This window comes from Mauremys mutica, chromosome 1 (genome assembly GCF_020497125.1).
Source record: "Mauremys mutica isolate MM-2020 ecotype Southern chromosome 1, ASM2049712v1, whole genome shotgun sequence".
NCBI classification, from domain to species: domain Eukaryota; kingdom Metazoa; phylum Chordata; order Testudines; family Geoemydidae; genus Mauremys; species Mauremys mutica.
Window position 1 is genome coordinate 244500405 of NC_059072.1, and position 16416 is coordinate 244516820.

Sequence of the window (16416 nt, forward strand, 5' to 3'; positions counted from 1 at the left end):
AGGGAACCCTAAAAATAGTATCGGTACATTATTAGATAGTTCTACCCTTTATATCAATTGGAAAAGGCAAAAATATTCAATATTTATGTTCTGCATTTGGGGAAAAAGCCAGACACTAATATTCATATATTTCCATTCCAGCGGCAACTCAGGAGAACACTAAACTGCAGCTTCTAAAATTAGACATTTTAAAATCAGCAGGCCCAAATATCTTGTATCCAAGAGTCTTAAGACCATGGCCAAGGAGCTCTCTGGACCACTAATGCTGATTTTTTTTTCTCCCAAATAACTCATGGAAGACTGGAGAAGCTTCAAAGGACTGGAAGGACTCTAATGTGCTAATATGTAAAGAGGATAAATGGGATGAGTGAGTGTGGTGCTTCCCATGAGTACCCAGGGTTGTGAGGCACATCACTTCCACCTGTCCTTAGAGCAAGGAAGCTTTATCTGTCCTTGCTGGGGGTCTGTTCCCCAGCTCCACAGGCAACACAAGCACTCCTCTCTAGACCTCGCCGGCCCTAGTATTACTCTACAGCAGGGGTGTCCAAACTACGGCCCGCGGGCCAACTGCGGCCCGCGGGTCAGTTTTTATTGGCCCGCAGCAAATTCTGAAAATATAATTGAATATGGCCCGCACATGGCGCTTGAGCTCAACTCTGTTGCACTTCTCAGTTTCAACACTAGATGGAGCCAGTCACAGAAAAGGTGCTTCTCCACTAAACAAAATTAAGCAAAGAAAAATAGTTACCACGAGTCACCAGAAATGGCAGCACCGAAGAAACGCAAGATAGCAAGTGAGTGTAGAACAGGGGTGGGCAAACTATGGCCTGCAGGCCACATCCGACCCGCGGGACCGTCCTGCTGAGCCCCCGAGCTTCTAGCCCGAGACGCTCGCCCCCGGCCCCTCCCACACTGTTCCCCCTCGCCCACAGCCTCAGCTCGCTCGCTCGCTCGCTCCACTGCCGGAGCCGGCACAAGGCTCTGCTGTGAGCTCCTTGGGCAGTGCAGCTGCAGAGCCCGGCCTGACCCAGTGCTCTGAGCTGCGCGGTGGCGGTGGTGGCATGTCCCGGCTCCAGCCGGGTGGCGCGGCTGTAACACTGCCAGCCACTGGTGCTCCAGGCAGCACGGTAAGGAGGCAGGGAGCAGGGTGGGTTGGATAGAGGGCAGGAGAGTCCGGGGTGGTGGTCAGGGGCGGGGGTGTGGATAGGGGTGGGGGGGAACAGGGGGTTGAATGGGGGCCGGGGTCCCGGGGGATAGTCAGGAAGGAGGGGGGTTGGATGGGGTGGCAGGGGGCAGTGAGGGGCAGGGGTTCTGGGGCAGTCGGGGACAGGGAGAAGGGGTGGGTGGATGGGGCAGGGGTTCCGGGGGGTAGTCAGGAAGGCGGGGGGGGGGGTGGGGTGGCAGGGGGCAGTGAGGGGCAGGGGTTCTGGGGGCAGTCGGGGACAGGGAGAAGGGGTGTGGATGGGGCAGGGGTCCCGGGAGGGCCGTCAGGAATGAGAGGAGGGGTTGGATGGGGCGGCAGGGGCCCAGGGGCAGTCAGGGGACAGGGAGCAGGTGTGTGTGGATGGGGCAGGGGTCCCAGAGGGACCATCAGGGAATGGGGCAGTTGGATGGGGCAGGAGTCCTGGCCGGGGGGGGCGGTGGTAGATAGGAGGTGGGGGCTGGGCCATGACCCCCTCCCCTAACCGGCCCTCCATACAATTTACGAAACCCGATGCGGCCCTCAGGCCAAAAAGTTTGCCCGCCCCTGCTCTACAGGTTAGTTATAGGCATGCCCCAGCGCTCTGAGTGTCTCCCTGGAGTGTCCTGCCCCTGTTCTTCTGGACACTCGTAGTATTCACAGATTCATTGCTTCCAAAGAAAGAGCGCGCCTCCTCTGACCCATTCCACCCCAGAGCGCAGCTCCACTTAACACACAGCACTCCGACATGTTTATAATGAAATCAAGTGTATGTTTATTTAACAAAGCACAGAGATTTCAGTAGCAGCAGTAGAAGTATTGGAAACAAATGGTTACATGTGAAATAAAATCATAATGTGCATTCCACAACCTAGACTAAATTAACTAGATACTCATGTCTTGTAGAGTATTGCCCACCTAAAGTCCTCGCAGCATTTTACAGCCAGGCTTGGCTGTGATCTGCCTTTCATGAGACAGGCATGCTGTCAGCTTGTCCCTTCAGTGAAGGACCCCATAGGTTCTTTTGCCTCTACAGGTATACCCTAACAATCCTTTGTCTTGAGTCATAAACAGGACACCCCTGCCCGTTTGTTTTATCTTGTGAATTTCCTCTTGTGTAGATTTTGCAGTCTCTTCTTTTGCCTGGGGCTCAAAAACCCTGGGGCTCATTTCCAGTTTCTTTTGTTCCTGAAACCTCATGCTTCAGAGTTTCATCTGGCCACCTGCAGAGGTCAGGAAAGGATTTCCCTTCCCCAATGTATTTTTAATCTTCTTCTGAAGCATCATGGATGGCCTTAGCTAGAGATGGGACATTTGGCAGGGGAGGGCAGGGCTCTGAGATGGCACTGAGTATGCTTTTTCTCAGGTGCTTGGCTGGTTGGTTCTTGCTCACATGCTCAGGGTCTAAAGGAATTTTGCTGCAGGTCAGATAGGTGAAAAAAACCCAAAGTCACTGCCATTCTTTGCAGCACGGAGGTGCAGGTCACTTACCAGGATTATCGGGTATATCCCATTTACTCATTTCCCTTCCATTGCAGGAGCTTCAAGCACTGGTGCACTTCAGTCCCTCCTGTTCTTTCCCGGCGGCCGATAATTGTCTGGTCTCCTGTGGGTCTCAATTTCTTTGGTCTCACTTCTGTGGTTGGGTTTAGTGTGTGGATGCTGGTGGCTTGTGATCTACAGGAGATCAGCCTAGATGTCTAGTGGTCCCTTCGGGCCTTAAACTTTATGACTCTGTGTGTGTGTGTGTGTGTGTGTGTGTGTGTGTGTGTGTGTGTGTGTGTGTATGTATGTGTGTGTATATATATATATATATATATATATATATAATGTATGTATACACACACACACAAAAACAGGCCTACAGTATGAGGCATATAATACCCAAATTACCAGATGGGAAGACAGGTGTCTGCTAACTCCTAACAGACAGGACCATTTCCAAGGTATGTCCTGGTGACCTGCCTTAACTCCAAGATCTTTCTGCACAATTTCCAGTATAAAAATAATGCCTTAAATATTATCCATAAATACATTTTGTAATGACTGTGAACTAGTGTGCTATTGGCTCTCAGTACAGACTTCACATGCCACCCTTCGGTGAACTATTATGCATATGTCCAAGCTAGGGGATCCCTATACGCATCCCTATGTACTTCCTGTATTCTCTGCTAGTTGGGACCAAGAGGTTCCTGGATCAGCTTGGGTAATTATTATGCCTGGGATTGATGTTAGGCTGACAGGCCTATAAAGGAATGGCCAGTACAGGATGTGATTAAAGAAGAATAATATAATTAATGGCAATCTACATGGGTTTACGGGAAATTGATATTGTCAAACTACTTAGATGTGAGGGAGAAGGCAGTTTTGGGATTACATGTTTGATTGAAAAAGGAAATGCTATTGATTATAGCACACTTATTCTTCTGTAAGACATTTGACTTGGTACCACATGACATTTTGATGAAGAAACTAGAATGAACAAATTCAGCATGGCATACAATAAATGCATTAAAAACTGGCTAAGTGAGAGATCTCAAAATGTAATTGTAAACAAGTAATCATCACTGAGCGGTTGTGTTTCTAGTGGGATCCCACAGGAATTTGGTTTGGGCCATACGCTCATACCTTCTGGAGGCCAATTCATTTGAATTACACAACACAGTGTGTACACTATCCCCATGTCGACCCATGGATGTCGAATCAAGCGCTATGCCTCTCGCGGAGGTGGAGAACAGTCGACTTTACAGGCCACTTAGTTCGGTGGAAGGGACTTGGTACTGTGTAGACAGACGTTATTAGATTGACTTAACGTGGCTTATGTTGACCTAAGTTTGTAGTGCTGACCAGGCCTTAGATTCTCATGTTTTCCTTGGTTGAAAAATGCACAAACCTCCTGCACTTCACAGGAGTTTTGTGTCCCCTCGCCCATCCCCCCAAAAGTGCTTGACTTCACTGAACTTGAATTTTTAAAAAATGAATAACTTCTGTGTTTTGTTTTGTTTTTTAAAAAATAAATAAATAAATAAATTTAATCCAGCTCTAGTATAGAGTCTGTGACTAGTCCTCTGAGGGACCACTGTGGTATTTCTACCAGGTTTTATTTAAGGAATATACTTTAGGAACAATTCCAATGGAATAACTGAGTTAATCCTATTACTGCTATACTGTAAGATTACTGCTATACTGTAATCCTATTACTGCTATACTGTGTATTTTCTATAGCATGTTCTGACTAGAGGCTAAGTTTCACTACGGGCAAGTCTCACCACAAAATTAAGTCGACCTAAGCTACAGTGATGTATAGCCACCACAGTAATTGAATCAGTTTTACACATCCAAACGTGGATCAGCTCATGTCACTTAGTTGTATGAGCTTACATTCCTGATATACACTATTTCTTTTGACTACTTATATACAGGTATTACGATTTTCAGTGTATTTGGGAACAAACATTGACATTTTAACATTAACTGTGCTAACTCCAAGAAAGTAATCATTAATTTCATGCATTTGCTAATTACTTTTCAAAAGGTTAAAGGTCTTCTGTTCTCTTCCTTCTTGAAGAGGAGCACACCCGCAGAGTTCTTTTGTTATCATAGAATCCTATTAATATCCTTTATTTACCTGGAAAGGAATTGCTATTCAAACTACAGTAGAACCTCCGAGTTAGAAACATCTCAGGAATGGAGGTTGTTCATAACTTTGAAATGTTTGTAACTCTGAACAAAACTTTATGGTTGTTCTTTCAAAAGTTTACAACTGAACTTTACTGTGCAGAAGAAAAATGCTGCTTTTAACCATATTAATTTAAATGCAACAACCTCAGAAAGTTTCCTTACCTTGTAAAATGTTTTTTAAGCTTTCCTTTTTTTTTTAATAATTAATGTTTAACACAGTACTGTAATGTTGTTTTTTTGTTGTTTTTTGTGAGGGTTTGGGGTTTTTTGGTCTCTGCTGCTGCCAGATTGCGTACTTCCAGGTGTGTGGTTAACCGGTCAGTTCGTAACTCTCGTGTTTGTAACTCTGAGGTTCTACTGTATTTTCATACTTCTCCATATACTGTTTGCACTATGCATGTACTACTTTTCTCTGTCCTGAATTTATGATGCACTATACTGTTGTTAGCCATGAATGGTGCAGTTATTATTGTATTAACTTTGTTTAGTACTTTGCCAAACGTTGAGAGTGTTACAGGTCTTTAAGCAATCAATTTTCCCTAGATGACCTCTTTTAAAGGACTGGATGAAATGCTATTACCTTGATCAGTCTAGTTATACACTCTACCTGTCTGTTTTTTGGGTAGCAAATAGAAATTATCTTTGAGTCAAACACTCATCTTCAAGTAGTTTTTCCATTCTCTTGGAGATCTATTCCCTTGTTCATTATCTGTTACAATTGCTTTTGCAAATAACCAGATCATTCCCCCTTGATCCATGCACAAAGTGGACCCTCTGTATATGAGTAGTCCCTCTTCCATAAAGGGCAGCTTAGCTGCTTCTGAGCATGGTTTTCCCCCCTCCCATTCTCAATGTGGTACAGTACCTGTTGAGGGAGGAAGTGGAGATAGGATAGGATGAAGGAAAAATAGACAGGCTCAGGAATGCGAATGGAGGAATGTACATCACTCTCCTTTGGGCACTTTAAAATTATTCAGAAAAGAGAGCACAACTGAGGGCCACCTATTCATCCCTCATGTGAATTTTTCCATGAGAAGCGCTGGTCTGGGCCAAGGACAATTATGAAGAAGTTCATGACTTCTTTCTAAGCAATATAGGTATTGGACAATGACCAGCCCGTAAAATAGTTGTCTAGGCCTCAAGTAGATACAGAAATATTGCACTGTCAAGTGGCATGCTAATGAGAATAATGTTAAGTGACCTGTGAGCTCACTTGTGGGTGTTACAAAATCTGATTCAATGTATATGTGGGACTTCTAAGGGACAGAAATGAGAAGACTTGGGCTGAAGTGCTGTACGTATTCTGATACTTGGCTCTGCGTGAACATTTCATATGATCTGGATGGTGGGGTTTCACTGTTTTCCTAAAGTTTGCCTGAGACTGGAGCTTGGATTAGAAACTTGGTTTAGATAAGACTGAAGTGGTCCTGGTAGATGGAGGAGATGGGGGGGGGAAATTTGAGGTGATATCACTTCCACTATCTGCTCCTTCTGTTGAGAGAATATGCCATCTTCTGCGACTTGGATTTGCACTTTAGGGGTGTTGCCAGAGGAATATTTGCTATTTGGTTCTCCAGAAGTAGCAAAAATGGCTAAGACTGTTCTTTTTCTAAGACTGTTCTTTTTCTATCTGCCAGAGACACTGCATATCTTCCCACTGGCTGTGGCACCACTTGTACCCTGTGCATAATAGAATTCTCTACCTAGTAGACAGCATGATTCATTTATTAAGAATTGAGTGAGTATGTCACATGTCTAAAAATGAACCAAGCTGGCCACCCATCAGCCTTTTTCTTTAAGCAGAAAGGACGAGAAGGTGAAGCCACGACTTTGAAAACCAGAAGGCAAATATGAAGAAGAGAGACTGTAATGCACCAATTTGAAGAGAATGCTCATTGGTGATTGTGAAAGGAAGAAAACTATTTTTTTTTAATGAGAGTCTACAGAAAATATTGAAATTTAGTCCCTGCATCTCAAATAAATAAAAAGATCCCATTTCAAATAGGAAACTGAAAAACAGAGCTATTTTCTATACATCTCATTATCTCAATATCTCATTAGACTTTGGGGGTTTATCTTGGATCTGTTGAAGTTCATAGCAAACTCTTATTTACTTCATTGGGATCATAAAGTGACTTTATTTTCAAAATCAAAAGCCAGGACAGTTTTGTGACTTTTTTTGTTTTTGCTTTTTGAAATAGTCATAGAAAAGACAAAAATAGCCTGCTTTTTTTAAGTGTTTGTGCTTTCACTACTACCACTTCTGACTCAATAGAGACACATACATATTCCTCATAGTGAATGTGTTCCACCCCCCAGTAACTTAGTGTTCTGAATGGGTATATCACAATGACACTTTATTGGTGTCACTGCTTCACTCTGAGCAAAAGGAGATCTTTACATTGCCATTATTGTAAAAGGGCCTTGTATAAATGAGAATCAGGCCCATAGTCCATTTATGGGAGCAGGACTGAGCCTTTGTATCATGCATCCATGAAAACTGCAAATATATATCAGTAATGCGTAGAGAGATTGACCCACAAAAATCCTTTGATGTCAAAGGATGTCACTCAGACCAGACACAACAGTTGGAAAAGTGCAAAGGAACAAGCTTTCTTACATGATCGTTGCCTACTCAGACTTCTCTGCTGAAGCTGGCAAGATATTATGCAGATTCAAAACTAAAAATGAAATGAGGCAAGTCGGATATCTTTAGTTCAAGAGCTTTCTGCTGTTTGCCTGGCACCCTGCCTACTCTTTGAGCTTGGCTGTGCCCTTTAGATCTGCCATGAAAAGCTTGATGTGAAAGTTCAAACTCTTATCTCTCTGTACTGGTAGGAAACTCAAATCCCAGGATCCAAGAGAACTGCTGAAACAAAATAAAATGGAGGGAGAAAAAAACTCCTGAGTGTCAATAAGTGGATAAATAAGGTCAGCCCTGGGCTGGACTAGTCTATATTAGTGAGAGGGAGAGCAGAAAAGGAAAAGCTAAAAGGAAATGAAAGGAATTTACACTCAGCAACAGTGCTGTTTTCAGACGCATAAAAGAACTGGACAGTCACTTAAGGAAATTAGAAGAACCCTCTTTATGCAGAAAGTAATTAGTATGGAACTCATTAGAACAGACAACAGGCTGCAACCACTGTGGGGAAATCCCAAACAATGTTAAACTGGCAAAGTCAGAGGAACTCTGCTGATTTACTTTATCTGAGGATGTGGCCCTCAGAGCGTGCTGGTATTCTCTGATCAGGGGCGGCTCCAGGCCCCAGCACGCGTGCTTGGGGCGGCATGCCACGGGGGGGCGCTCTGCCGGTCGCCGAGAGGGCAGCAGGCAGGCAGCCTTCGGCGGCATGCCTGCAGAGGGTCCGCTGGTCCCGTGGCTCCACCGAAGCATGCCTGTAGGAGGTCCACCGGAGCCGCGGGACCGGCGACCGGCAGAGCGCCCCCCTGCGGCATGCCACCGTGCTTGGGGCGGCGAAATGTCTAGAGCTGCCCCTGGCTCTGATGACTGCTTATTGCTCTAGTCATAACATTCTCAGTGCTACCTTATGCTTCTCCATCTGTTTGTTGTATCCACCTGTGTCTCTCATCATATGTGCACTGTTAGTTCTTTGGGGCAGGGACTGTCTTTTCATTATGTGTGCACCGCACCTACCATAATGGGAGCATGATCCCTGATTGGGGTTGGGGAGAGGGTTGAGGCACTACATACAAATAATAATCAGAGAAGATTCCAGCAAAAGTCACTCTTCTGTCTAACCTTAATTGACATGCAGTTAGCTTAGACAATAACAGTGCTTTCGGTGCCAGGCCAAAACTTTGCATAGATAAGCACCTTTTTTACAAGGTCCAGTCAGCTTTTAGAGAGAATTATACTGCACAGTTCACTTCTAGAGCCAGGATTTCATCTGCCGTTTCTCTGGCCATAACCTGCAAATATGTCTCAAACTTTCCCTTGCCATTTGCCACTGTTTGCAGGGCTGTGCATGTAAAGTATGTATGAAAGTTGCTCAGGTGTGAGCCCGGAAAAATACAAAGAACTTTCTTGTGGTGTGTTTAGTGTTACTATGATATTTAAAAACAGAATACAATATTATGGATAGTTTATTCTAACATGTTTATGGCCACTTATATATATATATATATATATATATATATCCTAGTTGCCACTATACTTCACATCATGACCACTTGGAACATCTTGATGCAGGCAGGGATAGAATTCAGAGCCTCCTTTTCAAATAGCAAAAACCCTCTACTACTTGATCAGGTGGAGAATTGTCTTTAACTCTTGGCAATATGGGATCTATGGCACAGAGCTGTTCTTGTACGCAGTATAGGACAGTGGCACTTGCACATGCAGTAGCCAGTTCATTACAGTTTTTTTAAAATAACCAGACTTTGTTTTCCACTTAAACAAAATTACCAACATTTGAAAATCAAAAGCATGAAAGATCAAACATCAGCAAGGCCTCTACCATACTCCACTTCTGTACACGTAAAATTGCATGATCATATATTTGTTCACACACTTGACAAATTCTGATACCTGATATTCCCAGAATTTCTCCTGGGGGTTTCTGGACACCACACGCTGGCATGATGGCTACATCACCTTGAGAGAGGGTGCAGAATGGTTCCTTCATTGTGCCATTGTAGTGAGGCGGCCTGGCTCCCGACGGCCCCTGAGAGGGAGGAACCGGAACAGCCACCTCAGTGGGCGGAGCCACTGCCACCTGTTCCCGCCCCCCGGAAGTCAAGGGGCGGGACAGGAAGTATAAAAGCCCGGCCTCAGCACTCAGTTGGAGCCCAGCAGCTGGAGAGGACAGACGTTCCTGATCGGGCTCCTGCTGGACCGAGCCTCCCTCGAGCCAGGTATCCGGATGTGGACGGACCAAGCCTCCCTCGAGCCAGGTATCCGCACGCGGACTGGCCGAGCCTCCCTCGAGCCAGGTACCCCGAGGTGGACTGGCCGAGCCTGCCCCAAGCCCGGTACCCCGAGGAGCGGCTCGAGCGTCCCCCTGACCCGAGTCCGGAGGAGCAGCCCGACTTAGACCGCCTTCAGCACGCCGAGGAGCCCATGGTGTGGGACCCCGCTGCCGAGCCCAGCGACGAGCAGGTACCCGAGGAGGGGGAGATGGAGTGCAGCCCGGGGGTAGCCGAACCCTGTCCGGCTGAGGGCACGGACGTGCCCATGTCAGTGTGTTGCGGCCAGGATCCCCACTGACTGTAGCGGATCCACGCCGCTGTTAGGGCCCCGGGCTGGGACACAGTGGAGTGGGTGGGCCTGTGTCCCCCCTGCCACCCCACTCACGGGTGGCAGACTCCCCCTCCTGCCAGCACTCAGGCAGAGAAGCCTGCACTTACCTGAGCTTCCTGAGACTGATGCCGCTGCTCTGCTCCTGCTACAAGGACCTGAGCCTTAAACTATTGTTTGTTGCCCCACCCTGACCTAGGGCTGGGGTTTACTGACTATGGTGGCTCAGCTCCTGATGCAAGGACCTGCGCCCTGAGCTCTTATTGTTGCTCAGCCCCTGCTGTGAGGAGCTGAGCCTAGAACTGCTGTGTTTGGTGCCCCGCCCTGATCGAGGGCTTGGGCTTCTTGACTTGATTACTGCTCAGCTCCTGCTTTAAGGACCTGAGCCCTGAACTATTATTACTGCCCAGCCCCTGCCTGAGGGTCTGAGCTAGAACTGCTGTTTTGCTGCCCCGCCCTGACTGAGGGCTTGGGCTTAAACTAGTGACTTTGTGTGCTCAGCCCCTGCCTGAGGGTCTGAGCCCTGCCTCTTGTGTGCTGCCCGCCCTGAGCTAGGGCTTGGGGCTTACTGACTTTGTCACTGCTCAGCTCCGGCTGCCAGGACCGGAGCTTAGAACTGGTTCGCTGCCCTGCCCTGACTGAGGGCTGGGGCTCACTGCACTAACCGTGTGCCTTCTGTTCAGCCCCTGCTTGAGGGGCCGAACCCCCAAGACCTTCAGAACCCGGAGACTGATTTGGGCCATATAGTGAGGCAGCCTGGCCCCGGACGGCCCCTGAGAGGGCACGGCCCCAACATCGGACTATTACAGCCATCCAACAAGGTGGAGATTGGGTCATGATGACCCTGGACCCAGCACCAGGCCCCAAGAACCTCATCCCCCACTTCTTAGGGCACTACATGGAGCAGGAGTCCCTGCCTCCTGAAGACAGATGGGTTAGGCTCCTCCTGTCCAGAACTCTATCTCCCCTCCCCTATAACAACCTTCTCCTGCTGCTAGCTGATGTAGTTAGTCCTGGTTTAAACACATTTTTGTACCCATATAAACAATTTCAGTTCATAGAATATCAGGGTAGGACAGGACCTCAGGAGGTCATCTAGTCCAACCCCCTGCTCAAAGCAGGACTAATCCCCAGACAGATTTTTGCCCCAGATTCCTAAATAGCCCCCTCAAAGATTGAACTCACAACCCTGGGTTTAGTAGGGCAATGCTCAAACCACTGAGCTATCCCTCCCCTCGCTATTGTGTTAGCTGCAACACCCTTGCTATAAGACCCTGTGGCTTCACCCCCTGCTCCTCCTCAGTGAAGTGCCAGCCTTGCCTCCTTCCCTCCAAGGCCCCAGCCCATGGCCATGTCAGAGGCCAGAAGCTGGAAGTCAGAGTCAGGCAGGGTGAGGCAACTGCTGCACTAGCTGATGTTATGGTGCAGACAGCTGCAACAGTTCCCCATCTTGTCCTCCTGCCACCCCAGAGCTGTGGCCACCCTTCGACTGCTTGCAGCTCATAAGAGCCGCCCAGGTGCAGGGCCTGGCTCTGCGGCCAGCACTGTCCTCCGGGAGTAAGACCCAGGAGCCCAGGCCAGAGCATGTCAGTCCAGGATGCTGTGCTGAGCCCTGGACCCTTTGCCAGCTGGTGCACACTGGTGGGCAGACACACAGGCCAAGGGCTACTCTTAGCCCCGCTGCTCACGTTCTCTGAAGCAAGCCAGAGTTGGTAGAGAGAAGAACTAGAGTGGCATGACCAGGAAACTCACCCAGGCATGTTGAAGGAAAAAAGCTAAGGCCTGAACATCCTTGAGGTAATTTTTTTAAATGTATTTATACCATTTAGTAATAAGCACAACCTTTGATGTGGATGCAGTTATACTAGTAGAATGGTGCCTTTATACTGGTATCACTTATTCCCCTTCCCATACAGGAATAAGCTACACTGGTATAAATAGTCCAGAAGTATGAATGTGCTTGAGCCCACACTAGGGAAATTGTGCCACTTTAATTATACCAGCATAGTCAAAGCAGCACAACTTTTGTGTGCAGAGAATGCATTTAGTCCTGTAATTCTGGTGGTTGCAGTCTGTGTTGCAGTGCCAGAAATTCAGGTTTCAAACTTTGATGATTATTCATGATGGGGAGGTAGTTACAGTAGCAAATAGTGGAATTTTTTAACCTTCTCTCTTTTTTAAAAAACAATACCTACGAAATTACATACAAACCCCCTCCCCCAAAGATCTCTGACCAGGGACCAGCTTTTTGTTATGTGTTTGTGCAGCACCTAGCACAGTGGGCTCTTAGTCCACAACTGGAGCTCCATATGTGTTATTTCAGTATGAATAAAAATGATATGTTAAAGTTATTTTGTTTGCAATGTGAAGCACTTTAAGTCAGGAAATACAAGACTTATGGTTCCCATGAAACCTTAATTTTACCCCTTGAACAACTGCATTATGATACAGGTTTTAATCCACAGAATCCCTGTATCTTTCAATGCATTGATTGGATGCACAAGGGGGTCAAATTAAAGTTGCACAGGCAACTGTAAATCTGGTATTTCCTAATTTATGAGCCTTTGACATGGTGTGCTTGATAGGGCTTTGTAGGGTTTTCATTGCCCCTTGGTTAAACTTCTGCAACCAAACTGAAGAGATGGTTGCGATGAATTCTCTGCTAATGATGGACTGTATCCACTCTTGTTAGCTAAATCAGGCCAGACATTGTTTCTATCTCTGAAACTCATAAATATTTCAGAAGAGCAATTTTATTTTTTGCCTCTGGAATAAACCAGATTGCACCACGTGTCAGGTATTTTCAATACATTTTTCCATCGGAGGCTACCTTTGTTCGAAGTCTAACTTCCTTCCCACATTTCAAATTACACAAATTGGACATGTTGTACTATCAGTATATTATGTATAGTTTTCAGAAACAAGGTGTAAACGTTGCCAGCAATAAGTGCAGATTAATGTGTTTCTTTACCACACTGATGGCTCCTTCCTTGGTTATAAGACAGTTTCTTGTTTATTTTATTAGTTTTTAATAGGCAAAAAAAAAGAACAGTTTCCCCATTCCTTCACCCCTCCACACAGTCCTGAAATAAGGGTTTAATCACCAGCTAAGGTGAAAGGACGCTGTGAGCACACTTTGTTGAAATACAGGCAGTACATCAGTGCTGTCCTCTGATATATTGCTCTTATACTCACACGATGACTTTCATCCAGCTGCATCCTAAAATACTTCTTAAAAATCAATTAACAGAACTACAAGCCATATCATCCTCCTTCCCATCTACAGAAGTGAAAGCAGAATCAGGCTGGTTCACATGGAAGGAAGGCAGTAGTGTTGAAATGTCATCCATTCCCCACTCTCCTTCCACCAAATCAGTACGTGACTCTCCGTGCACACACCACCGGGTTGGAGTTGTGGCTTTGGGATGAGGGGGAGTAGCCGGGTGGCAGGCTGATTAAGTCAGTTGTAAGAGCACTATGCAACATCATTCCCTCAGACATTCCAAAGAATTTAAATTGGAAATTCCAGCTGGAACTTAATACTGACTTTTACTGTATTATGTCCTCCTCTTCTGGAGGAAAGGGGTAAATACAGGCTGGAAGCCAGTGATAGTATGGTTGTTTTAAAAAACTGGCTATCATATGAGAAGGTGCTCTAGACAGCAGTTGACAGGGACTGATCCTTTTTCTGCATAGATGTCCTAAGATCCATGGGATTTTTCCCACAAAACCTGAGACAAATGCATATTTATATAGACCTGTAAACCCATTTCCCCTGTGGGGGTGATGTCTTCAGAAACTCTGTGGGAGTGAAGTGCATAAAGTTCTCAAGTAACTTCTCCCACTGCAAGATTTCCCATAGAAAGAGACAATTTAATCATATTGTTCATGTCTGAATTACAGGCAACTAAGCTGCATGAACTGGGGCCTAATGTGAAAACAAGGCCTTTGGTACTCTTACAAATGTTTGCTAATTCTCTTCCTGAGAATACTAGTCACCTCAGTTGACCTACTCTTGCAATGTACTGGATGTGCTTTTGGCCTTGAGCCATATACCTAGGAACCATTTCTCATGCCACAGAAGATATTAGTTAACTAGATATTTTCATACCCTGCATAACATGCTAGTAAATCTAAACTGAGGGGCCTAATGGCGCAAACCTTATTCACGGGAGTAGCTCCACTGACTTCAGTGGACCTCCTGGTGGGAGTGAGTGCTCTCCAAAGTAATACTTTTTAAAATAGCGTAGAGCAATTGCAACTCTGGGTTGCTGGGGATGGGCACCAGAAATAAAAGGAAGGAGCTTGTCTTTCCTGTGTTTTCAGTTACCCCCCTAAGGACCCCAGGCAACGTGAGGGAGGAATATGCCTGATTCAAATGCAGAGGGGAAAAGAGCAAGACTTGGTGGAAGGACACAAGGTGGGAGGTTGACTAAATTGGGACAAGGATCCTGGGAGGGGATGTGGGGGACATGTGACTGGGACTGGAAGCTGGGGAGTAGAAAGATAAATGGGAGTTGGGAGGAAGGGGGAGACAAGGGGCTGGGAACCAATGAGATGGGGGAAGGATGTGGGGAGGGGAAGAGACAGATCAAATGAGGAGCAGGGGCTGAAATTAGGATTTGCTGGGCAAGAAGAGTGGGGACAAAGAGCTGGGGGTGGAAAGAACTGGAATGGTTGGGAAAGGAAAAAGTCTGACTGGGAGCGGGGAAGATAAGGCAGAAGGGTTCACCAATTGCAAGGAATGAGAAGAGAAGTTTGTGCACACTAGAGAACACTATCTCCTCTGAAATCTCTGTTCCCTCCTTCTGCCAGAATCTACTTTTTCACTTTAAATACTTCCCCTTTTCAAGCCTTTTGGTCTATTTTATCTGTAATCAAAATACTAAACCACTCTCTAATCACAACAGGGGTGGTTATATTTTGAAAAAGCAGTGTGTTTGGGTGCTTAATAGTACATGGCTTTGTGCCTTGTGTCTAATAACATACCCAGGCAAGCTTCCCTGCTTCATTAAAAGATTAATGTTAAGGGCATTCTGCACAGACATCATAGAACCTTAAACTAAATTATAAGGCTGGAAAAAAGCCACTTGGGTCATCCTGTCTGAACCCCTTGAAAGTCCAGGAAAATGTATGTTAGAAAGATGTGAAGGAAATACTTCTCTTACATAATCATTCCCAGCTCAGACTTCTCCACTGATGCTCTCAGGACAAATTTGAAATTTTACATACAAGCTATATCATTGCCAGGAATAATTGATCTAAGATCGTGTTTTCAAAAATGCTCAGTATTGCCCAAATTATTTTCACACTGACACCAAATGGGAGTTTTGTTAGACCAACAGCTTTGGAAATCCCACCTCAACAGAGCCGCCCAGAGGATTCAGGGGGCCTGGGGTCTTCGGCGGCAGGGGACTCCCGCCGCTGAAATGCTGCTGAAGACCTGGAGCAAAAGAAGCTCCAGGGACCCGGCCCTGCGAGAGTTTTCTAGGGCCCCTGGAGCGAGTGAAGGACCCTGCTCCAGGGGCCCCGAAAAACTCTCGTGGGGGCCCCTGCGGGGCCTGGGGCAAATTGCCCCACTTGCCCCCGGCTCTAGGCGGCCCTGCACCCCAATCTCTTTTTCACTATCCGCAGTGCTCCCAACTCAGCCATTGCTCTCAGCGGTCTGTTCCACAGCCCAATTGCTCTGATTATGTAAAAACCTTTTCCTAATTCTTCAACTAAATTATCCTTCCTTAACTTCATACTATTATATCTACTCCATTACTCTGAGAATCTGAATAATACCCTTCTTTGGTCACTTCTATCACATTTGAGTAAGTATAGAACAATCAACCACTATGATGTGTCACAAAAGGATGAGCAATCAAAGTTTCTCAAAGGAACAAGAGCCTCTGCTTGACAAATGGGAAAAATCAAGTGGAGTGTCATAGAGGCTGGTAGGGGCAGTGTGCTGGGAGAGAAGCTGAGCCCTGAGTAGGGGGCAGGGCTTCTCTGACTAGGGGTCCTATAAAAGGTAGCCAGCCAGTCAGGCAGAGGCATAGACAGCTGCAGCGGCACAGGAGCCAGCAAACAGAGCTGTAAACAGGGAAGAAAAGAGCCGAGGATTGGAGATGCAGGTGGAAATGCTGATTGAGTTTAGAAGGGGGGTTGAGTGGATGATGGAGCAAAGACGTGAGGAGTCCGAATGGAAAAACTCAGACTTGCAGATGGAAACAGGACCAAAGAACTCTGAGGGGAGACTGCTGGGTGAGGAAAGTGGACAGTGGAAGCGCGTGACTAAGAGAACCAGGCAGAG